The 12,952-nt window shown below is 46.6% G+C and overlaps 1 long non-coding RNA gene across 3 annotated transcripts in view; it reads right to left on the reverse strand.

Moving 5' to 3' along the window:
* The window catches only part of LOC127925084 (uncharacterized), a 34,668-nt gene extending 22,781 nt beyond the window's left edge, over positions 1 to 11,887 (reverse strand). The window contains exons 1-2 of one of the 3 annotated variants that reach the window (XR_008119696.1): positions 11,842 to 11,887; positions 4,993 to 5,048 (exon numbers count right to left, since the gene is read on the reverse strand). This is a non-coding gene — a long non-coding RNA (uncharacterized LOC127925084). Of the gene's footprint in view, positions 1 to 4,992; positions 5,082 to 11,841 lie in introns of those variants that run through there. The other 2 variants (XR_008119698.1, XR_008119695.1) reach the window with 2 other exon arrangements.
* Between the last annotated feature and the right edge of the window lie 1,065 nt (positions 11,888 to 12,952).

The raw sequence follows: 12,952 nt of genomic DNA on the forward strand, positions 1-12,952 counted from the left end.
CTAACCTTCTGTCGCGTCTCTCTGGTAACTAACCTTCTGTCTCGTCTCTCTGGTAACTAACCTTCTGTCTCGTCTCTCTGGTAACTAACCTTCTGTCGTCTCTCTGGTAACTAACCTTCTGCCGTCTCTCTGGTAACTAACCTTCTGTCGCGTCTCTCTGGTAACTAACCTTCTGTCGTCTCTCTGGTAACTAACCTTCTGTCGTCTCTCTGGTAACGAACCTTCTGTCTCGTCTCTCTGGTAACTAACCTTCTGTCGTCTCTCTGGTAACTAACCTTCTGTCGTCTCTCTGGTAACGAACCTTCTGTCTTGTCTCTCTGGTAACTAACCTTCTGTTGTCTCTCTGGTAACTAACCTTCTGTCGTCTCTCTGGTAACTAACCTTCTGTCGTCTCTCTGGTAACTAACCTTCTGTCTCGTCTCTCTGGTAACTAACCTTCTGTCTCGTCTCTCTGGTAACTAACCTTCTGTCGTCTCTCTGGTAACTAACCTTCTGTCGTCTCTCTGGTAACTAACCTTCTGTCGTCTCTCTGGTAACTAACCTTCTGTCGTCTCTCTGGTAACTAACCTTCTGTCGTCTCTCTGGTAACTAACCTTCTGTCGTCTCTCTGGTAACTAACCTTCTGTCGTCTCTCTGGTAAATAACCGTCTGTCGTCTCTCTGGTAACTCTCTCTGGTAACTAACCTACTGTCGTCTCTCTGGTAACGAACCTTCTGTCGTCTCTCTGGTAACTAACCTTCTGTCGCGTCTCTCTGGTAACTAACCTTCTGTCTCGTCTCTCTGGTAACTAACCTTCTGTCTCGTCTCTCTGGTAACTAACCTTCTGTCTCGTCTCTCTGGTAACTAACCTTCTGTCGCGTCTCTCTGGTAACTAACCTTCTGTCTCGTCTCTCTGGTAACTAACCTTCTGTCGCGTCTCTCTGGTAACTAACCTTCTGTCGTCTCTCTGGTAACTAACCTTCTGTCGTCTCTCTGGTAACTAACCTTCTGTCGTCTCTCTGGTAACTAACCTTCTGTCGTCTCTCTGGTAACTAACCTTCTGTCGTCTCTCTGGTAACTAACCTTCTGTCGCGTCTCTCTGGTAACTAACCTTCTGTCGTCTCTCTGGTAACTAACCTTCTGTCGCGTCTCTCTGGTAACTGTCTGTCGTCTCTCTGGTAACTAACCTTCTGTCGTAACTAACCTTCTCTCTCTGGTAACTAACCTTCTGTCGTCTCTCTGGTAACTAACCTTCTGTCGTCTCTCTGGTAACTAACCTTCTGTCTCTTCTGGTAACTAACCTTCTGTCTCGTCTCTCTGGTAACTAACCTTCTGTCTCGTCTCTCTGGTAACTAACCTTCTGTCGTCTCTCTGGTAACTAACCTTCTGTCTCGTCTCTCTGGTAACTAACCGTCTGTCGTCTGTCTGGTCTCTCTGGTAACTAACCTCTGTCGTCTCTCTGGTAAAGAACCTTCTGTCGCGTCTCTCTGGTAACTAACCTTCTGTCTCGTCTCTCTGGTAACTAACCTTCTGTCTCGTCTCTCTGGTAACTAACCTTCTGTCGTCTCTCTGGTAACTAACCTTCTGTCGTCTCTCTGGTAACTAACCTTCTGTCGCGTCTCTCTGGTAACTAACCTTCTGTCGTCTCTCTGGTAACTAACCTTCTGTCGTCTCTCTGGTAACTAACCTTCTGTCGTCTCTCTGGTAACGAACCTTCTGTCTCGTCTCTCTGGTAACTAACCTTCTGTCGTCTCTCTGGTAACTAACCTTCTGTCGTCTCTCTGGTAACTAACCTTCTGTCTTGTCTCTCTGGTAACTAACCTTCTGTTGTCTCTCTGGTAACTAACCTTCTGTCGTCTCTCTGGTAACTAACCTTCTGTCGTCTCTCTGGTAACTAACCTTCTGTCTCGTCTCTCTGGTAACTAACCTTCTGTCTCGTCTCTCTGGTAACTAACCTTCTGTCGTCTCTCTGGTAACTAACCTTCTGTCGTCTCTCTGGTAACTAACCTTCTGTCGTCTCTCTGGTAACTAACCTTCTGTCGTCTCTCTGGTAACTAACCTTCTGTCGTCTCTCTGGTAACTAACCTTCTGTCGTCTCTCTGGTAACTAACCTTCTGTCGTCTCTCTGGTAACTAACCTTCTGTCGTCTCTCTGGTCTCTCTGGTAACTAACCTTCTGTCCTCTCTGGTAACTAACCTTCTGTCGTCTCTCTGGTAACTAACCTTCTGTCGCGTCTCTCTGGTAACTAACCTTCTGTCTCGTCTCTCTGGTAACTAACCTTCTGTCTCGTCTCTCTGGTAACTAACCTTCTGTCTCGTCTCTCTGGTAACTAACCTTCTGTCTCGTCTCTCTGGTAACTAACCTTCTGTCGTCTCTCTGGTAACTAACCTTCTGTCGTCTCTCTGGTAACTAACCTTCTGTCGTCTCTCTGGTAACTAACCTTCTGTCGTCTCTCTGGTAACTAACCTTCTGTCGTCTCTCTGGTAACTAACCTTCTGTCGTCTCTCTGGTAACTAACCTTCTGTCGTCTCTCTGGTAACTAACCTTCTGTCGTCTCTCTGGTAACTAACCTTCTTTCGTCTCTCTGGTAACTAACCTTCTGTCGTCTCTCTGGTAACTAACCTTCTGTCGTCTCTCTGGTAACTAACCTTCTGTCGTCTCTCTGGTAACTAACCTTCTGTCGTCTCTCTGGTAACTAACCTTCTGTCGTCTCTCTGGTAACTAACCTTCTGTCGTCTCTCTGGTAACTAACCTTCTGTCTCGTCTCTCTGGTAACTAACCTTCTGTCTCGTCTCTCTGGTAACTAACCTTCTGTCGTCTCTCTGGTAACTAACCTTCTGTCTCGTCTCTCTGGTAACTAACCTTCTGTCGTCTCTCTGGTAACTAACCTTCTGCCGTCTCTCTGGTAACTAACCTTCTGTCGTCTCTCTGGTAACTAACCTTCTGTCGTCTCTCTGGTAACTAACCTTCTGTCGTCTCTCTGGTAACTAACCTTCTGTCGTCTCTCTGGTAACTAACCTTCTGTCTCGTCTCTCTGGTAACTAACCTTCTGTCGTCTCTCTGGTAACTAACCTTCTGTCGTCTCTCTGGTAACGAACCTTCTGTCTTGTCTCTCTGGTAACTAACCTTCTGTTGTCTCTCTGGTAACTAACCTTCTGTCGTCTCTCTGGTAACTAACCTTCTGTCGTCTCTCTGGTAAATAACCGTCTGTCGTCTCTCTGGTAACTCTCTGGTAACTAACCTACTGTCGTCTCTCTGGTAACGAACCTTCTGTCGCGTCTCTCTGGTAACTAACCTTCTGTCGTCTCTCTGGTAACTAACCTTCTGTCTCGTCTCTCTGGTAACTAACCTTCTGTCTCGTCTCTCTGGTAACTAACCTTCTGTCTCGTCTCTCTGGTAACTAACCTTCTGTCTCGTCTCTCTGGTAACTAACCTTCTGCCTCGTCTCTCTGGTAACTAACCTTCTGTCGTCTCTCTGGTAACTAACCTTCTGTCGTCTCTCTGGTAACTAACCTTCTGTCGTCTCTCTGGTAACTAACCTTCTGTCGTCTCTCTGGTAACTAACCTTCTGTCGTCTCTCTGGTAACTAACCTTCTGTCTCGTCTCTCTGGTAACTAACCTTCTGTCGTCTCTCTGGTAACTAACCTTCTGTCGTCTCTCTGGTAACTAACCTTCTGTCGTCTCTCTGGTAACGAACCTTCTGTCTTGTCTCTCTGGTAACTAACCTTCTGTCGTCTCTCTGGTAACTAACCTTCTGTCGTCTCTCTGGTAACTAACCTTCTGTCGTCTCTCTGGTAACTCTCTCTGGTAACTAACCTACTGTCGTCTCTCTGGTAACTAACCTTCTGTCGCGTCTCTCTGGTAACTAACCTTCTGTCGTCTCTCTGGTAACTAACCTTCTGTCTCGTCTCTCTGGTAACTAACCTTCTGTCTCGTCTCTCTGGTAACTAACCTTCTGTCTCGTCTCTCTGGTAACTAACCTTCTGTCGTCTCTCTGGTAACTAACCTTCTGTCTCGTCTCTCTGGTAACTAACCTTCTGTCGTCTCTCTGGTAACTCTCTCTGGTAACTAACCTTCTGTCGTCTCTCTGGTAACTAACCTTCTGTCTCGTCTCTCTGGTAACTAACCTTCTGTCTCGTCTCTCTGGTAACTAACCTTCTGTCGTCTCTCTGGTAACTAACCTTCTGTCGTCTCTCTGGTAACTAACCTTCTGTCGTCTCTCTGGTAACTAACCTTCTGTCGTCTCTCTGGTAACTAACCTTCTGTCGTCTCTCTGGTAACTAACCTTCTGTCGTCTCTCTGGTAACTAACCTTCTGTCGTCTCTCTGGTAACTAACCTTCTGTCGCGTCTCTCTGGTAACTAACCTTCTGTCGTCTCTCTGGTAACTAACCTTCTGTCGTCTCTCTGGTAACTAACCTTCTGTCGTCTCTCTGGTAACTAACCTTCTGTCGTCTCTCTGGTAACTAACCTTCTGTCGTCTCTCTGGTAACTAACCTTCTGTCTCGTCTCTCTGGTAACTAACCTTCTGTCTCGTCTCTCTGGTAACTAACCTTCTGTCTCTCTGGTAACTAACCTTCTGCCTCGTCTCTCTGGTAACTAACCTTCTGCCTCGTCTCTCTGGTAACTAACCTTCTGTCGTCTCTCTGGTAACTAACCTTCTGTCGCGTCTCTCTGGTAACTAACCTTCTGTCGTCTCTCTGGTAACTAACCTTCTGTCGTCTCTCTGGTAACTAACCTTCTGTCGTCTCTCTGGTAACTAACCTTCTGTCTCGTCTCTCTGGTAACTAACCTTCTGTCGTCTCTCTGGTAACTAACCTTCTGTCGTCTCTCTGGTAACGAACCTTCTGTCTTGTCTCTCTGGTAACTAACCTTCTGTTGTCTCTCTGGTAACTAACCTTCTGTCGTCTCTCTGGTAACTAACCTTCTGTCGTCTCTCTGGTAAATAACCGTCTGTCGTCTCTCTGGTAACTCTCTCTGGTAACTAACCTACTGTCGTCTCTCTGGTAACGAACCTTCTGTCGCGTCTCTCTGGTAACTAACCTTCTGTCGCGTCTCTCTGGTAACGAACCTTCTGTCGCGTCTCTCTGGTAACTAACCTTCTGTCTCGTCTCTCTGGTAACTAACCTTCTGTCTCGTCTCTCTGGTAACTAACCTTCTGCCTCGTCTCTGGTAACTAACCTTCTGCCTCGTCTCTCTGGTAACTAACCTTCTGTCGTCTCTCTGGTAACTAACCTTCTGTCGTCTCTCTGGTAACTAACCTTCTGTCGTCTCTCTGGTAACTAACCTTCTGTCTCGTCTCTCTGGTAACTAACCTTCTGTCGTCTCTCTGGTAACTAACCTTCTGTCGTCTCTCTGGTAACTAACCTTCTGTCGTCTCTCTGGTAACTAACCTTCTGTCGTCTCTCTGGTAACTAACCTTCTGTCGTCTCTCTAACCTTCTGTCTTGTCTCTCTGGTAACTAACCTTCTGTCGTCTCTCTGGTAACTAACCTTCTGTCGTCTCTCTGGTAACTAACCTTCTGTCTCTCTGGTAACTAACCTTCTGTCTCTGGTAACTAACCTCTGTCGTCTCTCTGGTAACAAACCTTCTGTCGCGTCTCTCTGGTAACTAACCTTCTGTCGTGTCTCTCTGGTAACTAACCTTCTGTCTCGTCTCTCTGGTAACTAACCTTCTGTCTCGTCTCTCTGGTAACTAACCTTCTGTCTCGTCTCTCTGGTAACTAACCTTCTGTCGTCTCTCTGGTAACTAACCTTCTGTCTCGTCTCTCTGGTAACTAACCTTCTGTCTCGTCTCTCTGGTAACTAACCTTCTGTCTCGTCTCTCTGGTAACTAACCTTCTGTCGTCTCTCTGGTAACTAACCTTCTGTCTCGTCTCTCTGGTAACTAACCTTCTGTCTCGTCTCTCTGGTAACTAACCTTCTGTCGTCTCTCTGGTAACTAACCTTCTGTCGTCTCTCTGGTAACTAACCTTCTGTCGTCTCTCTGGTAACTAACCTTCTGTCTCGTCTCTCTGGTAACTAACCTTCTGTCGTCTCTCTGGTAACTAACCTTCTGTCGTCTCTCTGGTAACTAACCTTCTGTCGTCTCTCTGGTAACGAACCTTCTGTCTCGTCTCTCTGGTAACTAACCTTCTGTCGTCTCTCTGGTAACTAACCTTCTGTCGTCTCTCTGGTAACTAACCTTCTGTCTCGTCTCTCTGGTAACTAACCTTCTGTCGTCTCTCTCTGGTAACTAACCTTCTGTCGTCTCTCTGGTAACTAACCTTCTGTCGTCTCTCTGGTAACTAACCTTCTGTCGTCTCTCTGGTAACGAACCTTCTGTCTCGTCTCTCTGGTAACTAACCTTCTGTCGTCTCTCTGGTAACTAACCTTCTGTCGTCTCTCTGGTAACTAACCTTCTGTCGTCTCTCTGGTAACTAACCTTCTGTCGTCTCTCTGGTAACTAACCTTCTGTCGTCTCTCTGGTAACTAACCTTCTGTCGTCTCTCTGGTAACTAACCTTCTGTCGTCTGTCTGGTAACTCTCTCTGGTAACTAACCTTCTGTCGTCTCTCTGGTAACTAACCTTCTGTCTCGTCTCTCTGGTAACTAACCTTCTGTCTCGTCTCTCTGGTAACTAACCTTCTGTCGTCTCTCTGGTAACTAACCTTCTGTCGTCTCTCTGGTAACTAACCTTCTGTCTCGTCTCTCTGGTAACTAACCTTCTGTCGTCTCTCTGGTAACTAACCTTCTGTCGTCTCTCTGGTAACTAACCTTCTGTCTCGTCTCTCTGGTAACTAACCTTCTGTCGTCTCTCTGGTAACTAACCTTCTGTCGTCTCTCTGGTAACTAACCTTCTCGTCTCTCTGGTAACTAACCTTCTGTCGTCTCTCTGGTAATGAACCTTCTGTCTCGTCTCTCTGGTAACTAACCTTCTGTCGTCTCTCTGGTAACTAACCTTCTGTCGTCTCTCTGGTAACTAACCTTCTGTCTTGTCTCTCTGGTAACTAACCTTCTGTCGTCTCTCTGGTAACTAACCTTCTGTCGTCTCTCTGGTAACTAACCTTCTGTCGTCTCTCTGGTAAATAACCTTCTGTCGTCTGTCTGGTAACTCTCTGGTAACTAACCTTCTGTCGTCTCTCTGGTAACTAACCTTCTGTCGCGTCTCTCTGGTAACTAACCTTCTGTCTCGTCTCTCTGGTAACTAACCTTCTGTCGTCTCTCTGGTAACTAACCTGTCGCGTCTCTCTGGTAACTAACCTTCTGTCTCGTCTCTCTGGTAACTAACCTTCTGTCGTCTCTCTGGTAACTAACCTTCTGTCGTCTCTCTGGTAACTAACCTTCTGTCTTGTCTCTCTGGTAACTAACCTTCTGTCGTCTCTCTGGTAACTAACCTTCTGTCGTCTCTCTGGTAACCTTCTGTCGTCTCTCTAACCTTCTGTCGTCTCTCTGGTAACTCTCTCTGGTAACTAACCTTCTGTCGTCTCTCTGGTAACTAACCTTCTGTCGCGTCTCTCTGGTAACTAACCTTCTGTCGTCTCTCTGGTAACTAACCTTCTGTCGTCTCTCTGGTAACTAACCTTCTGTCGTCTCTCTGGTAACTAACCTTCTGTCGTCTCTCTGGTAACTTAGCTTCTGTTGTCTCTCTGGTAACTTAGCTTCTGTTGTCTCTCTGGTAACTAACCGTCTGTCGTCTCTCTGGTAACTAACCTTCTGTCGCGTCTCTCTGGTAACTAACCTTCTGTCGTCTCTCTGGTAACTAACCTTCTGTCGTCTCTCTGGTAACTAACCTTCTGTCGTCTCTCTGGTAACTAACCTTCTGTCGTCTCTCTGGTAACTAACCTTCTGTCGCGTCTCTCTGGTAACTAACCTTCTGTCGTCTCTCTGGTAACTAACCTTCTGTCGTCTCTCTGGTAACTAACCTTCTGTCGTCTCTCTGGTAACTAACCTTCTGTCGTCTCTCTGGTAACTAACCTTCTGTCGTCTCTCTGGTAACTAACCTTCTGTCGTCTCTCTGGTAACTAACCTTCTGTCGTCTCTCTGGTAACTAACCTTCTGTCTCGTCTCTCTGGTAACTAACCTTCTGTCGTCTCTCTGGTAACTAACCTTCTGTCGTGTCTCTCTGGTAACTAACCTTCTGTCGTGTCTCTCTGGTAACTAACCTTCTGTCGTCTCTCTGGTAACTAACCTTCTGTCTCGTCTCTCTGGTAACGAACCGTCTGTCTCGTCTCTCTGGGAACTAACTTTCTGTCGTCTCTCTGGTAACTAACCTTCTGTCGTCTCTCTGGTAACTAACCTTCTGTCGTCTCTCTGGTAAATAACCGTCTGTCGTCTCTCTGGTAACTCTCTCTGGTAACTAACCTACTGTCGTCTCTCTGGTAAAGAACCTTCTGTCGCGTCTCTCTGGTAACTAACCTTCTGTCGCGTCTCTCTGGTAACTAACCTTCTGTCTCGTCTCTCTGGTAACTAACCTTCTGTCTCGTCTCTCTGGTAACTAACCTTCTGTCTCGTCTCTCTGGTAACTAACCTTCTGTCGTCTCTCTGGTAACTAACCTTCTGTCGTCTCTCTGGTAACTAACCTTCTGTCGTCTCTCTGGTAACTAACCTTCTGTCGTCTCTCTGGTAACTAACCTTCTGTCGTCTCTCTGGTAACTAACCTTCTGTCTCGTCTCTCTGGTAACTAACCTTCTGTCGTCTCTCTGGTAACTAACCTTCTGTCGTCTCTCTGGTAACGAACCTTCTGTCTTGTCTCTCTGGTAACTAACCTTCTGTTGTCTCTCTGGTAACTAACCTTCTGTCGTCTCTCTGGTAACTAACCTTCTGTCGTCTCTCTGGTAACTAACCTTCTGTGTCTCTCTGGTCTCTCTGGTAACTAACCTTCTGCCGTCTCTCTGGTAACTAACCTTCTGTCTTGTCTCTCTGGTAACTAACCTTCTGTCGTCTCTCTGGTAACTAACCTTCTGTCTCGTCTCTCTGGTAACTAACCTTCTGTCTCGTCTCTCTGGTAACTAACCTTCTGTCGTCTCTCTGGTAACTAACCTTCTGTCTCGTCTCTCTGGTAACTAACCTTCTGTCTCGTCTCTCTGGTAACTAACCTTCTGTCGTCTCTCTGGTAACTAACCTTCTGTCGTCTCTCTGGTAACTAACCTTCTGTCGTCTCTCTGGTAACTAACCTTCTGTCGTCTCTCTGGTAACTAACCTTCTGTCGTCTCTCTGGTAACTAACCTTCTGTCGTCTCTCTGGTAACTAACCTTCTGTCTCGTCTCTCTGGTAACTAACCTTCTGTCGTCTCTCTGGTAACTAACCTTCTGTCGTCTCTCTGGTAACTAACCTTCTGTCGTCTCTCTGGTAACTAACCTTCTGTCGTCTCTCTGGTAACTAACCTTCTGTCGTCTCTCTGGTAACTAACCTTCTGTCTCGTCTCTCTGGTAACTAACCTTCTGTCGTCTCTCTGGTAACTAACCTTCTGTCTTGTCTCTCTGGTAACTAACCTTCTGTCTCGTCTCTCTGGTAACTAACCTTCTGTCGTCTCTCTGGTAACTAACCTTCTGTCGTCTCTCTGGTCTAACCGTCTGTCGTCTCTCTGGTAACTCTCTCTGGTAACTAACCTACTGTCGTCTCTCTGGTAACTAACCTTCTGTCGCGTCTCTCTGGTAACTAACCTTCTGTCGCGTCTCTCTGGTAACTAACCTACTGTCTCGTCTCTCTGGTAACTAACCTTCTGTCTCGTCTCTCTGGTAACTAACCTTCTGTCGTCTCTCTGGTAACTAACCTTCTGTCTCGTCTCTCTGGTAACTAACCTTCTGTCGTCTCTCTGGTAACTAACCTTCTGTCTCGTCTCTCTGGTAACTAACCTTCTGTCGTCTCTCTGGTAACTAACCTTCTGTCGTCTCTCTGGTAACTAACCTTCTGTCGTCTCTCTGGTAACTAACCTTCTGTCGTCTCTCTGGTAACTAACCTTCTGTCGTCTCTCTGGTAACTAACCTTCTGTCTCGTTTCTCTGGTAACTAACCTTCTGTCGTCTCTCTGGTAACTAACCTTCTGTCGTCTCTCTGGTAACTAACCTTCTGTCTCGTTTCTCTGGTAACTAAACTTCTGTCTCATCTCTCTGGTAACTAACCTTCTGTCGCGTCTCTCTGGTAACTAACCTACTGTCTCGTCTCTCTGGTAACGAACCGTCTGTCTCGTCTCTCTGGGAACTAACTATCTGTCGTCTCTCTGGTAACTAACCTTCTGTCGTCTCTCTGGTAACTAACCTTCTGTCGTCTCTCTGGTAAATAACCTTCTGTCGTCTCTCTGGTAACTAAACTGTCGTCTCTCTGGTAACTAACCTTCTGTCTCGTCTCTCTGGTAACTAACCTTCTGTCGTCTCTCTGGTAACTAACCTTCTGTCGTCTCTCTGGTAACTAACTTCTTCTGTCTCTCTGGTAACTAACCTTCTGTCGTCTCTCTGGTAACTAACCTTCTGTCGTCTCTCTGGTAACTAACCTTCTGTCGTCTCTCTGGTAACTAACCTTCTGTCGTCTCTCTGGTAACTAACCTTCTGTCTCGTCTCTCTGGTAACTAACCTTCTGTCGTCTCTCTGGTAACGAACCTTCTGTCTTGTCTCTCTGGTAACTAACCTTCTGTTGTCTCTCTGGTAACTAACCTTTTGTCGTCTCTCTGGTAACTAACCTTCTGTCGTCTCTCTGGTAAATAACCGTCTGTCGTCTCTCTGGTAACTCTCTCTGGTAACTAACCTACTGTCGTCTCTCTGGTAACGAACCTTCTGTCTCGTCTCTCTGGTAACTAACCTTCTGTCGTCTCTCTGGTAACTAACCTTCTGTCGTCTCTCTGGTAACTAACCTTCTGTCGTCTCTCTGGTAACTAACCTTCTGTCGTCTCTCTGGTAACTAACCTTCTGTCTCGTCTCTCTGGTAACTAACCTTCTGTCGTCTCTCTGGTAACTAACCTTCTGTCTCGTCTCTCTGGTAACTAACCTTCTGTCGTCTCTCTGGTAACTAACCTTCTGTCTCGTCTCTCTGGTAACTAACCTTCTGTCGTCTCTCTGGTAACTAACCTTCTGTCGTCTCTCTGGTAACTAACCTTCTGTCGTCTCTCTGGTAACTAACCTTCTGTCTCGTCTCTCTGGTAACTAACCATCTGTCGTCTGTCTGGTAACTAACCTTCTGTCGTCTCTCTGGTAACTAACCTTCTGTCGTCTCTCTGGTAACTAACCTCTCTGTCTCTCTGGTCTCTCTGGTAACTAACCTTCTGTCGTCTCTCTGGTAACTAACCTTCTGTCTCTCTGGTAACTAACCTTCTGTCGTCTCTCTGGTAACTAACCTTCTGTCTCGTCTCTCTGGTAACTAACCTTCTGTCGTCTCTCTGGTAACTAACCTTCTGTCGTCTCTCTGGTAACTAACCTTCTGTCTCTCTGTAACTAACCTTCTGTCGTCTCTCTGGTAACTAACCTTCTGTCGTCTCTCTGGTAACTAACCTTCTGTCGTCTCTCTGGTAACTAACCTTCTGTCGTCTCTCTGGTAACTAACCTTCTGTCTCGTCTCTCTGGTAACTAACCTTCTGTCGTCTCTCTGGTAACTAACCTTCTGCGTCTCTCTGGTAACTAACCTTCTGTCGCGTCTCTCTGGTAACTAACCTTCTGTCTCGTCTCTCTGGTAACTAACCTTCTGTCGTCTCTCTGGTAACTAACCTTCTGTGTCTCTCTGGTAACGAACCTTCTGTCTCGTCTCTCTGGTAACTAACCTTCTGTCGTCTCTCTGGTAACTAACCTTCTGTCGTCTCTCTGGTAACTAACCTTCTGTCGTCTCTCTGGTAACTAACCTTCTGTCGTCTCTCTGGTCTCTCTGGTAACTAACCTACTGTCGTCTCTCTGGTAACGAACCTTCTGTCGCGTCTCTCTGGTAACTAACCTTCTGTCGCGTCTCTCTGGTAACTAACCTTCTGTCTCGTCTCTCTGGTAACTAACCTTCTGTCTCGTCTCTCTGGTAACTAACCTTCTGTCGTCTCTCTGGTAACTAACCTTCTGTCTCGTCTCTCTGGTAACTAACCTTCTGTCTCGTCTCTCTGGTAACTAACCATCTGTCGTCTCTCTGGTAACTAACCTTCTGTCGCGTCTCTCTGGTAACTAACCTTCTGTCGTCTCTCTGGTAACTAACCTTCTGTCGTCTCTCTGGTAACTAACCTTCTGTCGTCTCTCTGGTAACTAACCTTCTGTCGTCTCTCTGGTAACTAACCTTCTGTCGTCTCTCTGGTAACTAACCTTCTGTCGTCTCTCTGGTAACTAACCTTCTGTCGCGTCTCTCTGGTAACTAACCTTCTGTCGTCTCTCTGGTAACTAACCTTCTGTCGTCTCTCTGGTAACTAACCTTCTGTCGTCTCTCTGGTAACTAACCTTCTGTCGTCTCTCTGGTAACTAACCTTCTGTCGACTCTCTGGTAACTAACCTTCTGTCTCGTTTCTCTGGTAACTAACCTTCTGTCTCGTCTCTCTGGTAACTAACCTTCTGTCGTGTCTCTCTGGTAACTAACCTTCTGTCGTGTCTCTCTGGTAACTAACCTTCTGTCGTCTCTCTGGTAACTAACCTACTGTCTCGTCTCTCTGGTAACGAACCGTCTGTCTCTGTCTTCTCTCTGGTAACTAACCTTCTGTCGTCTCTCTGGTAACTAACCTTCTGTCGTCTCTCTGGTAACTAACCTTCTGTCGATCTCTCTGGTAAATAACCGTCTGTCGTCTCTCTGGTAACTCTCTCTGGTAACTAACCTCTGTCGTCTCTCTGGTAAAGAACCTTCTGTCGCGTCTCTCTGGTAACTAACCTTCTGTCGTCTCTCTGGTAACTAACCTTCTGTCTCGTCTCTCTGGTAACTAACCTTCTGTCTCGTCTCTCTGGTAACTAACCTTCTGTCGTCTCTCTGGTAACTAACCTTCTGTCGTCTCTCTGGTAACTAACCTTCTGTCGCGTCTCTCTGGTAACTAACCTTCTGTCGTCTCTCTGG

Source organism: Oncorhynchus keta, unplaced genomic scaffold (assembly GCF_023373465.1).
Source record: "Oncorhynchus keta strain PuntledgeMale-10-30-2019 unplaced genomic scaffold, Oket_V2 Un_contig_5040_pilon_pilon, whole genome shotgun sequence".
Taxonomy (NCBI): domain Eukaryota; kingdom Metazoa; phylum Chordata; class Actinopteri; order Salmoniformes; family Salmonidae; genus Oncorhynchus; species Oncorhynchus keta.